This window comes from Festucalex cinctus, chromosome 21, assembly GCF_051991245.1.
Source record: "Festucalex cinctus isolate MCC-2025b chromosome 21, RoL_Fcin_1.0, whole genome shotgun sequence".
NCBI lineage: Eukaryota > Metazoa > Chordata > Actinopteri > Syngnathiformes > Syngnathidae > Festucalex > Festucalex cinctus.
The window spans coordinates 10,107,472-10,120,865 of NC_135431.1; positions in this window are offsets into that span (position 1 = coordinate 10,107,472).

Here is a 13,394-nt window from a genome sequence, read left to right on the forward strand (position 1 = left end):
TTTCTCCCAAAAAAACGACCATGTATAGTAAGGCATTTTTTTTCTACCAAAAAAACCGACCATGTATAGTAAGGCATTTTTTTCTCCCAAAAAAACGACCATGTATAGTAAGGCATTTTTTTCTCCCAAAAAAACGACCATGTATAGTAAGGCGTTTTTTTTTGCTCCTAAAAAAACGACCATGTATAGTAAGGCATTTTTTTTTCTCCCAAAAAAACGACCATGTATAGTAAGGCATTTTTTTTCTCTCCCAAAAAAAAATGACCATGTATAGTAAGGCGTTTTTTTTTGCCCTTAAAAAAAACGACCATGTATAGTAAGGCATATTTTTCTCCCCAAAAAAACGACCATGTATAGTAAGGCATTTTTTTTCTCCCAAAAAAATGACCATGTATAGTAAGGCATTTTTTTTCTCCCAAAAAAACGACCATGTATAGTAAGGCATTTTTTTTCTCCCAAAAAAAGCGACCATGTATAGTAAGGCATTTTTTTCTCCCAAAAAAACGACCATGTATAGTAAGGCATTTTTCTTCTCCCAAGAAAACGACCATGTATAGTAAGGCATTTTTATCTCCCTAAAAAACGACCATGTATAGTCAGGCATTTTTTTTCTCCCAAAAAAACGACCATGTATAGAAGGCATTTTTTTCTCCCTAAAAAACGACCATGTATAGTAAGGCGTTTTTTTTTCCCCTAAAAAAACGACCATGTACAGTAAGGCATTTTTTTTTCTCCCAAAAAAGCCACCATGTATAGTAAGGCGTTTTTTTTTGCTCCTAAAAAAACCGACCATGTATAGTAAGGCATTTTTTTTTCTCCCAAAAAAACGACCATGTATAGTAAGGCATTTTTTTTTCTCCCAAAAAAACGACCATGTATAGTAAGGCATTTTTTTTCTCTCCCAAAAAAAACGACCATGTATAGTAAGGCATTTTTTTCTCCCTAAAAAACGACCATGTATAGTAAGGCATTTTTTTTCTCCCAAAAAAACGACCATGTATAGTAAGGCATTTTTTTTCTCTCCCAAAAAAAACGACCATGTATAGTAAGGCATTTTTTTCTCCCCCAAAAAACGACCATGTATAGTAAGGCATTTTTTTCTCCCTAAAAAACGACCATGTATAGTAAGGCGTTTTTTTTTTCCCCTAAAAAAACGACCATGTACAGTAAGGCATTTTTTTTTCTCCCAAAAAAGCGACCATGTATAGTAAGGCGTTTTTTTTTTGCTCCTAAAAAAAACGACCATGTATAGTAAGGCATTTTTTTTCTACCAAAAAAACGACCATGTATAGTAAGGCATTTTTTATTTGGATAAAAAAACGACCATGTATAGTAAGGCGTTTTTTTTCTCCCAAAAAAACGACCATGTATAGTAAGGCATTTTTTTTCTCCCAAAAAAAGCGACCATGTATAGTAAGGCATTTTTTTCTCCCAAAAAAACGACCATGTATAGTAAGGCATTTTTTTTTCTCCCAAAAAAACGACCATGTATAGTAAGGCATTTTTTTCTCCCAAAAAAACGACCATGTATAGTAAGGCATTTTTTTTCTACCAAAAAAACCGACCATGTATAGTAAGGCATTTTTTATTTTGTTAAAAAAACGACCATGTATAGTAAGGCGTTTTTTTTCTCCCAAAAAAAACGACCATGTATAGTAAGGCATTTTTTTCTCCCAAAAAAAGCGACCATGTATAGTAAGGCATTTTTTTCTCCCAAAAAAACGACCATGTATAGTAAGGCATTTTTCTTCTCCCAAAAAAACGACCATGTATAGTAAGGCATTTTTATCTCCCTAAAAAACGACCATGTATAGTCAGGCATTTTTTTTCTCCCAAAAAAACGACCATGTATAGTAAGGCATTTTTTTCTCCCTAAAAAACGACCATGTATAGTAAGGCGTTTTTTTTTTCCCCTAAAAAAACGACCATGTACAGTAAGGCATTTTTTTTTCTCCGAAAAAAGCGACCATGTATAGTAAGGCGTTTTTTTTTGCTCCTAAAAAAAACGACCATGTATAGTAAGGCATTTTTTTTTCTCCCAAAAAAACGACCATGTATAGTAAGGCTTTTTTTTTTCTCCCAAAAAAACGACCATGTATAGTAAGGCATTTTTTTTCTCTCCCAAAAAAAACGACCATGTATAGTAAGGCATTTTTTTCTCCCTAAAAAACGACCATGTATAGTAAGGCTTTTTTTTTCTCCCAAAAAAACGACCATGTATAGTAAGGCATTTTTTTCTCCCCCAAAAAACGACCATGTATAGTAAGGCATTTTTTTTTCTCCCAAAAAAAATGACCATGTATAGTAAGGTATTTTTTTTCTCCCAAAAAAACGACCATGTATAGTAAGGCATTTTTTTTCTACCAAAAAAACGACCATGTATAGTAAGGCATTTTTTATTTGGTTAAAAAAACGACCATGTATAGTAAGGCGTTTTTTTTCTCCCAAAAAAACGACCATGTATAGTAAGGCATTTTTTTTCTCCCAAAAAAAGCGACCATGTATAGTAAGGCATTTTTTTCTCCCAAAAAAACGACCATGTATAGTAAGGCATTTTTATCTCCCTAAAAAACGACCATGTATAGTCAGGCATTTTTTTTCTCCCAAAAAAACGACCATGTATAGTAAGGCATTTTTTTCTCCCTAAAAAACGACCATGTATAGTAAGGCGTTTTTTTTTGCCCCTAAAAAAACGACCATGTATAGTAAGGCATTTTTTTTTCTCCCAAAAAAACGACCATGTATAGTAAGGCGTTTTTTTTTGCTCCTAAAAAAAACGACCATGTATAGTAAGGCTTTTTTTTTCTCCCAAAAAAACGACCATGTATAGTAAGGCATTTTTTTTCTCTCCCCAAAAAAACGACCATGTATAGTAAGGCATTTTTTTCTCCCCAAAAAAACGACCATGTATAGTAAGGCATTTTTTTCTCTCCCAAAAAAACACCCATGTATAGTAAGGCATTTTTTTCTCCCAAAAAAACGACCATGTATAGTAAGGCATTTTTTTTTTGGTTAAAAAAACGACCATGTATAGTAAGGCGTTTTTTTTCTCCCAAAAAAACGACCATGTATAGTAAGGCATTTTTTTTCTCCCAAAAAAAGCGACCATGTACAGTAAGGCATTTTTTTCTCCCAAAAAAACGACCATGTATAGTAAGGCATTTTTTTTTCTCCCAAAAAAACGACCATGTATAGTAAGGCATTTTTTTCTCCCAAAAAAACGACCATGTATAGTAAGGCATTTTTTTTCTACCAAAAAAAACGACCATGTATAGTAAGGCATTTTTTTCTCCCAAAAAAACGACCATGTATAGTAAGGCGTTTTTTTTCTCCCCAAAAAAACGACCATGTATAGTAAGGCATTTTTTTTCTCCCAAAAAAAGCGACCATGTATAGTAAGGCATTTTTTTCTCCCAAAAAAACGACCATGTATAGTAAGGCATTTTTTTTCTCCCAAAAAAAGCGAACATGTATAGTAAGGCATTTTTTTCTCCCAAAAAAACGACCATGTATAGTAAGGCATTTTTTTTCTCCCAAAAAAACGACCATGTATAGTAAGGCATTTTTTTTCTCCCAAAAAAACGACCATGTATAGTAAGGCATTTTTATCTCCCTAAAAAACGACCATGTATAGTCAGGCATTTTTTTTCTCCCAAAAAAACGACCATGTATAGTAAGGCATTTTTTTCTCCCTAAAAAACGACCATGTATAGTAAGGCGTTTTTTTTTGCCCCTAAAAAAACGACCATGTATAGTAAGGCATTTTTTTTTCTCCCAAAAAAACGACCATGTATAGTAAGGCGTTTTTTTTTGCTCCTAAAAAAAACGACCATGTATAGTAAGGCTTTTTTTTTTCTCCCAAAAAAACGACCATGTATAGTAAGGCATTTTTTTTCTCTCCCCAAAAAAACGACCATGTATAGTAAGGCATTTTTTTTCTCCCAAAAAAACGACCATGTATAGTAAGGCATTTTTTTTCTCTCCCCAAAAAAACGACCATGTATAGTAAGGCATTTTTTTCTCCCCAAAAAAACGACCATGTATAGTAAGGCATTTTTTTCTCTCCCAAAAAAACACCCATGTATAGTAAGGCATTTTTTTCTCCCAAAAAAACGACCATGTATAGTCAGGCATTTTTTTTCTCCCAAAAAAACGACCATGTAGAGTAAGGCATTTTTTTCTCCCCAAAAAACAACCATGTATAGTAAGGCATTTTTTTTCTCCCCCCAAAAAATGACCATGTATAGTAAGGCGTTTTTTTTGCCCTTAAAAAAAACGACCATGTAGAGTAAGGCATTTTTTTCTCCCAAAAAAACAACCATGTATAGTAAGGCATTTTTTTTCTCCCCAAAAAAAATGACCATGTATAGTAAGGCATTTTTTTTCTCTCCCAAAAAAAAAACGACCATGTATAGTAAGGCATATTTTTCTCCCCAAAAAAACGACCATGTATAGTAAGGCATTTTTTTTTCTTCCAAAAAAATGACCATGTATAGTAAGGCATTTTTTTCTCCCCCAAAAAAACGACCATGTATAGTAAGGCATTTTTTTTCTCCCAAAAAAACGACCATGTATACTAAGGCATTTTTTCTCCCTAAAAAACGACCATGTATAGTAATGCATTTTTTTTCTCCCAAAAAAACGACCATGTATAGTAAGGCATTTTTTTCTCTCCCAAAAAAACACCCATGTATAGTAAGGCATTTTTTTCTCCCAAAAAAACGACCATGTATAGTTAGGCATTTTTTTCTCCCAAAAAAACGACCATGTATAGTAAGGCATTTTTTTTCTCCCAAAAAAACGACCATGTATAGTAAGGCATTTTTTTCTCTCCCAAGAAAACACCCATGAATAGTAAGGCATTTTTTTCTCCCAAAAAAACGACCATGTATAGTAAGGCATTTTTTTTCTCCCAAAAAAACGACCATGTATAGTAAGGAATTTTTTTTCTCCCAAAAAAACGACCATGTATAGTAAGGCTTTTTTTTTCTCCTAAAAAAACGACCATGTATAGTAAGGCATTTTTTTTCTCCCAAAAAAACGACCATGTATAGTAAGGCTTTTTTTTCTCCCAAAAAAACGACCATGTATTCTAAGGCATTTTTTTCTCCCTAAAAAACGACCATGTATAGTAATGCATTTTTTTTTCCCAAAAAAACGACCATGTATAGTAAGGCATTTTTTTCTCCCTAAAAAACGACCATGTATAGTAAGGCGTTTTTTTTGCCCCTAAAAAAACGACCATGTATAGTAAGGCGTTTTTTTTGCTCCTAAAAAAAACGACCATGTATAGTAAGCCATTGTTTTTCTCCCAAAAAAACGACCATGTATAGTAAGGCATTTTTTTCTCCCCCAAAAAAACGACCATGTATAGTAAGGCATTTTTTTTCTCCCAAAAAAACGACCATGTATACTAAGGCATTTTTTTCTCCCTAAAAAACGACCATGTATAGTAATGCATTTTTTTTCTCCCAAAAAAACGACCATGTATAGTAAGGCATTTTTTTCTCCCCAAAAAAACGAGCATGTATAGTAAGGCATTTTTTTTCTCCCAAAAAAATGACCATGTATAGTAAGCCATTGTTTTTCTCCCAAAAAAACGACCATGTATAGTAAGGCATTTTTTTTTCCCAAATAAACGACCATGTATAGTAAGGCATTTTTTTCTCCCCAAAAAAAACGACCATGTATAGTAAGGCATTTTTTTTCTCCCAAAAAAACGACCATGTATAGTAAGGCATTTTTTTTCTCCCAAAAAAACGACCATGTATAGTAAGGCATTTTTTTTCTCTCCCAAAAAAAACGACCATGTATAGTAAGGCATTTTTTTCTCCCCAAAAAAACGACCATGTATAGTAAGGCATTTTTTTTCTCCCCAAAAAAATGACCATGTATAGTAATGCATTTTTTTTCTCCCAAAAAAACGACCATGTAGAGTAAGGCATTTTTTTCTCCCCAAAAAACAACCATGTATAGTAAGGCATTTTTTTTCTCCCCCCAAAAAATGACCATGTATAGTAAGGCGTTTTTTTTGCCCTTAAAAAAAACGACCATGTAGAGTAAGGCATTTTTTTCTCCCAAAAAAACAACCATGTATAGTAAGGCATTTTTTTTCTCCCCAAAAAAAATGACCATGTATAGTAAGGCATTTTTTTTCTCTCCCAAAAAAAAAACGACCATGTATAGTAAGGCATATTTTTCTCCCCAAAAAAACGACCATGTATAGTAAGGCATTTTTTTTTCTCCCAAAAAAATGACCATGTATAGTAAGGCATTTTTTTTCTCCCAAAAAAACGACCATGTATAGTAAGGCATTTTTTTTCTCCCCAAAAAACGACCATGTATAGTAAGGCATTTTTTTTCTCCCAAAAAAACGACCATTTATAGTAAGGCATTTTTTTCTCCCTAAAAAACGACCATGTATAGTAAGGCGGGTTTTTTTGCCCCTAAAAAAACGACCATGTATAGTAAGGCATTTTTTTTCTCCCAAAAAAACGACCATGTATAGTAAGGCGTTTTTTTTTGCTCCTAAAAAAAATGACCATGTATAGTAAGGCATTTTTTTTTCTCCCAAAAAAACGACCATGTAGAGTAATGCATTTTTTTCTCCCAAAAAAACAACCATGTATAGTAAGGCATTTTTTTTCTTCCCAAAAAAAATGACCATGTATAGTAAGGCGTTTTTTTTGCCCTTAAAAAAAACGACCATGTAGAGTAAGGCATTTTTTTCTCCCAAAAAAACAACCATGTATAGTAAGGCATTTTTTTTCTCCCAAAAAAAAATGACCATGTATAGTAAGGCATTTTTTTTCTCTCCCAAAAAAAAAACGACCATGTATAGTAAGGCATATTTTTCTCCCCAAAAAAACGACCATGTATAGTAAGGCATTTTTTCTCCCAAAAAAATGACCATGTATAGTAAGGCATTTTTTTTCTCCCAAAAAAACGACCATGTATAGTAAGGCATTTTTTTTCTCCCCAAAAAACTACCATGTATAGTAAGGCATTTTTATCTCCCTAAAAAACGACCATGTATAGTCAGGCATTTTTTTTCTCCCAAAAAAACGACCATGTATAGTAAGGCATTTTTTTCTCCCTAAAAAACGACCATGTATAGTAAGGCGGTTTTTTTTGCCCCTAAAAAAACGACCATGTATAGTAAGGCATTTTTTTTTCTCCCAAAAAAACGACCATGTATAGTAAGGCGTTTTTTTTTGCTCCTAAAAAAAACGACCATGTATAGTAAGGCATTTTTTTTTCTCCCCAAAAAACGACCATGTATAGTAAGGCATTTTTTTTCTCTCCCAAAAAAAACGACCATGTAGAGTAAGGCATTTTTTTTCTCCCAAAAAAACGACCATGTATAGTAAGGCATTTTTTTTCTCTCCCAAAAAAAACGACCATGTATAGTAAGGCATTTTTTTCTCCCCCAAAAAACGACCATGTATAGTAAGGCATTTTTTTTCTCCCAAAAAAAATGACCATGTATAGTAAGGCATTTTTTTTTCTCCCAAAAAAACGACCATGTATAGTAAGGCATTTTTTTTCTCCCAAAAAAACGACCATGTATAGTAAGGCATTTTTTTTTCTCCCAAAAAAACGACCATGTATAGTAAGGCGTTTTTTTTTGCTCCTAAAAAAAACGACCATGTATAGTAAGGCATTTTTTTTCTCCCAAAAAAAATGACCATGTATAGTAAGGCATTTTTTTTTCTCCCAAAAAAACGACCATGTATAGTAAGGCGTTTTTTTTTCTCCCAAAAAAAACGACCATGTAAAGTAAGGCTTTTTTTTTTCTCCCAAAAAAACGGCATGTATAGTAAGGCATTTTTTTTCTCTCCCAAAAAAAACGACCATGTATAGTAAGGCATTTTTTTTCTCCCAAAAAAACGACCATGTATAGTAAGGCATTTTTTTTCTCCCCAAAAAAATGACCATGTATAGTAAGGCATTTTTTTTCTCCCAAAAAAAACCACGATGTATAGTAAGGCATTTTTTTCTCCTAAAAAAACGACCATGTATAGTAAGGCATTTTTTTTCTCCCCCAAAAAAATGACCATGTATAGTAAGGCATTTTTTTTCTCCCAAAAAAACAACCATGTAGGCATTTTTTTCTCCGAAAAAAAGACCATGTATAGTCAGGCATTTTTTTCTCCCAAAAAAACGACCATGTATAGTAAGGCATTTTTTTTTCTCCCAAAAAAACGACCATGTATAATAAGGCATTATTTTTCTCTCCCAAAAAAAACGACCATGTATAGTAAGGCATTTTTTTCTCCCAAAAAAAACGACCATGTATAGTAAGGCATTTTTTTTCTCACAAAAAAACGACCATGTATAGTAAGGCATTATTTTTCTCTCCCAAAAAAAACGACCATGTATAGTAAGCCATTTTTTTCTCCCAAAAAAAAAGACCATGTATAGTAAGGCATTTTTTATTTTGTTAAAAAAAACGACCATGTATAGTAAGGCATTTTTTTTCTCCCCAAAAAACGACCATGTATAGTAAGGCATTTTTTTTCTCCCCAAAAAACGACCATGTATAGTAAGGCATTTTTTTCTCCCAAAAAAACGACCATGTATAGTAAGGCATTTTTTTTTCTCTCCCAAAAAAACGACCATGTATAGTAAGGCATTTTTTTTTCCCCAAAAAAACCAGCCAAGTATAGTAATGTTTTTATTTGGTAGTTATTAAGTTTTTAGCGCCAGTGTTTCCTCATGAGGGAGCCTCCACATTGGAACGCTGGTCTTCTCCTGCGGGCGGGCAGTTGTCCCGGGGGCCCCTTGGCTTCGGGGACCTGTGGCTCCCTTCAATGTGTATGGAGCGGGCTGCAGTCACTGTGGGCCGGCATTTTCTTTTCTCCCCAAAAAAACAAAACAAACAAACAAAAAAAAAAGACCATGTATAGTAAGGCATTTTTTCCCCCAAAAAAACGACCATGTATAGTAAGGCTTTTTTTTTTCCTCCCAAAAAAACACCCATGTATAGTAAGTCATTCTTTATTTTGTTAAAAAAACGACCATGTATAGTAAGGCGTTTTTTTTGCCCCCCCAAAAAAACGACCATGTATATATAGTAAGGCATTTTTTTCTCCCAAAAAAACGACCATGTATAGTAAAGCATTTTTTTTCTCCCAAAAAAACGACCATGTATAGTAAGGCATTTTTTTTCTCCCAAAAAAACGACCGTGTATAGTAAGGCATTTTTTTTCTCCCAAAAAAACGACCATGTATAGTAAGGCATTTTTTTTCTCCCAAAAAAACGACCATGTATAGTAAGGCATTTTTTTCTCCCAAAAAAACGACCATGTATAGTAAGGCATTTTTTTTTCTCCAAAAAAACCAGCCAAGTATAGTAATGTTTTTATTTGGTAGTTATTAAGTTTTTAGCGCCAGTGTTTCCTCATGAGGGAGCCTCCACATTGGAACGCTGGTCTTCTCCTGCGGGCGGGCAGTTGTCCCGGGGGCCCCTTGGCTTCGGGGACCTGTGGCTCCCTTCAATGTGTATGGAGCGGGCTGCAGTCACTGTGGGCCGGCATTTTTTTTTCTCCCCCCAAAAAATGACCATGTATAGTAAGGCATTTTTTTTCTCCCAAAAAAACAACCATGTAGGCATTTTTTTCTCCGAAAAAAAGACCATGTATAGTCAGGCATTTTTTTCTCCCAAAAAAACGACCATGTATAGTAAGGCTTTTTTTTTTCCTCCCAAAAAAACACCCATGTATAGTAAGTCATTCTTTATTTTGTTAAAAAAACGACCATGTATAGTAAGGCGTTTTTTTTGCCCCCCCCAAAAAACGACCATGTATAGTAAGGCTTTTTTTTTTCTCCCAAAAAAACGACCATGTATAGTAAGGCATTTTTTTCTCCCAAAAAAACGACCATGTATAGTAAAGCATTTTTTTTCTCCCAAAAAAACGACCATGTATAGTAAGGCATTTTTTTTCTCCCAAAAAAACGACCGTGTATAGTAAGGCATTTTTTTTCTCCCAAAAAAGCGACCATGTATAGTAAGGCATTTTTTTTCTCCCAAAAAAACGACCATGTATAGTAAGGCATTTTTTTTCTCCCAAAAAAATGACCGTGTATAGTAAGGCATTTTTTTTCTCCCAAAAAAACGACCATGTATAGTAAGGCATTTTTTTTCTCCCAAAAAAACGACCATGTATAGTAAGGCATTTTTTTTCTCCCAAAAAAACGACCATGTATTGTAAGGCATTTTTTATTTTGTTAAAAAAACGACCATGTATAGTAAGGCATTTTTTTCTCCCAAAAAAACGACCATGTATAGTAAGGCATTTTTTTTCTCCCCAAAAAATACCCATGTATAGTAAGGCATTTTTTTTCTCCCAGAAAAACGACCATGTATAGTAAGGCATTTTTTTTTCTCCCAAAAAAACGACCATGTATAGTAAGGCTTTTTTTTTCTCCAAAAAAAACAGCCAAGTATAGTAATGTTTTTATTTGGTAGTTATTAAGTTTTTAGCGCCAGTGTTTCCTCATGAGGGAGCCTCCACATTGGAACGCTGGTCTTCTCCTGCGGGCGGGCAGTTGTCCCGGGGGCCCCTTGGCTTCGGGGAGCTGTGGCTCCCTTCAATGTGTATGGAGCGGGCTGCAGTCACTGTGGGCCGGCATTTTTTTTTCTCCAAAAAAAAAAAAAAGAAAAGACCATTGTATAGTAAGGCATTTTTTTCCCCCAAAAAACGACCATGTATAGTAAGGCATTTTTTTCTCCCAAAAAAAACGACCATGTATAGTAAGGCATTTTTTTCTCCCAAAAAAACGACCATGTATAGTAAGGCATTTTTTCCCCAAAAAAACGACCATGTATAGTAAGGCATTTTTTTTTCCTCCCAAAAAAACACCCATGTATAGTAAGGCATTTTTTTCTCCCAAAAAAACGACCATGTATAGTAAGGCATTTTTTTCTCCCAAAAAAACGACCATGTATAGTAAGGCATTTTTTTTCTCCCAAAAAAACGACCATGCATAGTATGGCATTTTTTTTTCTCCCAAAAAAAACGACCATGTATAGTAAGGCATTTTTTTCTCCCAATAAAACGACCATGTATAGTAAGGCATTTTTTTTCTCCCCAAAGAAAAATGACCATGTATAGTAAGGCATTTTTTTTCCCCAAAAAAACAACCATGTAGGCATTTTTTTCTCCGAAAAAAAAAGACCATGTATAGTAAGGCATTTTTTTCTCCCAAAAAAACGACCATGTATAGTAAGGGATTTTTTTTTCTCCCAAAAAAACGACCATGCATAGTAAGGCATTTTTTTCTCCCAAAAAAACGACCATGTATAGTAAGGCATTTTTTTTCTCCCAAAAAAACGACCATGTATAGTAAAGCATTTTTTATTTTGTTAAAAAAACGACCATGTATAGTAAGGCGTTTTTTTTGCCCCTAAAAAAACGACCATGGATAGTAAGGCATTTTTTTTCTCCCCAAAAAAACGACCATGTATAGTAAGGCATTTTTTTCTCCAAAAAAAAACGACCATGTATTGTAAGGCATTTTTTTTCTCCCCCCAAAAAAAACGACCATGTATAGTAAGGCATTTTTTTTTCTCCCAAAAAAACGACCATGTATAGTAAGGCATTTTTTTTCTCCCAAAAAAATGACCATGTATAGTAAGGCTTTTTTTTTCTCTCCCAAAAAAAACGACCATGTATAGTAAGGCATTTTTTTTCTCCCAAAAAAAACGACCATGTATAGTAAGGCATTTTTTTTTCTCCCCAAAAAATACCCATGTATAGTAAGGCATTTTTTTTCATCCCAGAAAAACGACCATGTATAGTAAGGCATTTTTTTTTCTCCCAAAAAAACGACCATGTATAGTAAGGCTTTTTTTTTCTCCAAAAAAAACAGCCAAGTATAGTAATGTTTTTATTTGGTAGTTATTAAGTTTTTAGCGCCAGTGTTTCCTCATGAGGGAGCCTCCACATTGGAACGCTGGTCTTCTCCTGCGGGCGGGCAGTTGTCCCGGGGGCCCCTTGGCTTCGGGGAGCTGTGGCTCCCTTCAATGTGTATGGAGCGGGCTGCAGTCACTGTGGGCCGGCATTTTTTTTTCTCCAAAAAAAAAAAAAAAGAAAAGACCATTGTATAGTAAGGCATTTTTTTCCCAAAAAAACGACCATGTATAGTAAGGCATTTTTTTTTCCTCCCAAAAAAACACCCATGTATAGTAAGGCATTTTTTCTCCCAAAAAAACGACCATGTATAGTAAGGCATTTTTTCTCCCAAAAAAACGACCATGTATAGTAAGGCATTTTTTTTCTCCCAAAAAAAACGACCATGCATAGTATGGCATTTTTTTTCTCCAGAAAAACGACCATGTATAGTAAGGCATTTTTTTTTCTCCCAAAAAAACGACCATGTATAGTAAGGCATTTTTTTCTCCCAATAAAACGACCATGTATAGTAAGGCATTTTTTTTCTCCCCAAAGAAAAATGACCATGTATAGTAAGGCATTTTTTTTCCCCAAAAAAAACAACCATGTAGGCATTTTTTTCTCCGAAAAAAAAAGACCATGTATAGTAAGGCATTTTTTTTTCTCCCAAAAAAACGACCATGCATAGTAAGGCATTTTTTTTCTCCCAAAAAAACGACCATGTATAGTAAGGCATTTTTTTTCTCCCAAAAAAACGACCATGTATAGTAAAGCATTTTTTATTTTGTTAAAAAAACGACCATGTATAGTAAGGCGTTTTTTTTGCCCCTAAAAAAACGACCATGGATAGTAAGGCATTTTTTTTCTCCCCAAAAAAACGACCATGTATAGTAAGGCATTTTTTTCTCCCAAAAAAAACGACCATGTATTGTAAGGCATTTTTTTTCTCCCCCCAAAAAAACGACCATGTATAGTAAGGCATTTTTTTTCTCCCCAAAAAAACGACCATGTATAGTAAGGCATTTTTTTTCTCCCAAAAAAATGACCATGTATAGTAAGGCTTTTTTTTTCTCTCCCAAAAAAAACGACCATGTATAGTAAGGCATTTTTTTTCTCCCAAAAAAACGACCATGTATAGTAAGGCATTTTTTTTCTTTCCCAAAAAAACACCCATGTATAGTAAGGCATTTTTTTCTCCCAAAAAAAACGACCATGTATAGTAACGCATTTTTTTTCTCCCAAAAAAAAGACCATTTATAGTAAGGCATTTTTTTTCTCCCAAAAAAAACGACCATGTATAGTAAGGCATTTTTTCTCCCCCAAAAAACGACCATGTATAGTAAGGCATTTTTTTTCTCCCAAAAAAACGACCATGTATAGTAAGACTTTTTTCTCCCAAAAAAACGACCATGTATAATAAGGCATTTTTTTCTCCCCAAAAAACGACCATGTATAGTAAGGCATTTTTTTCTCCTAAAAAAAACGACCATGTATAGT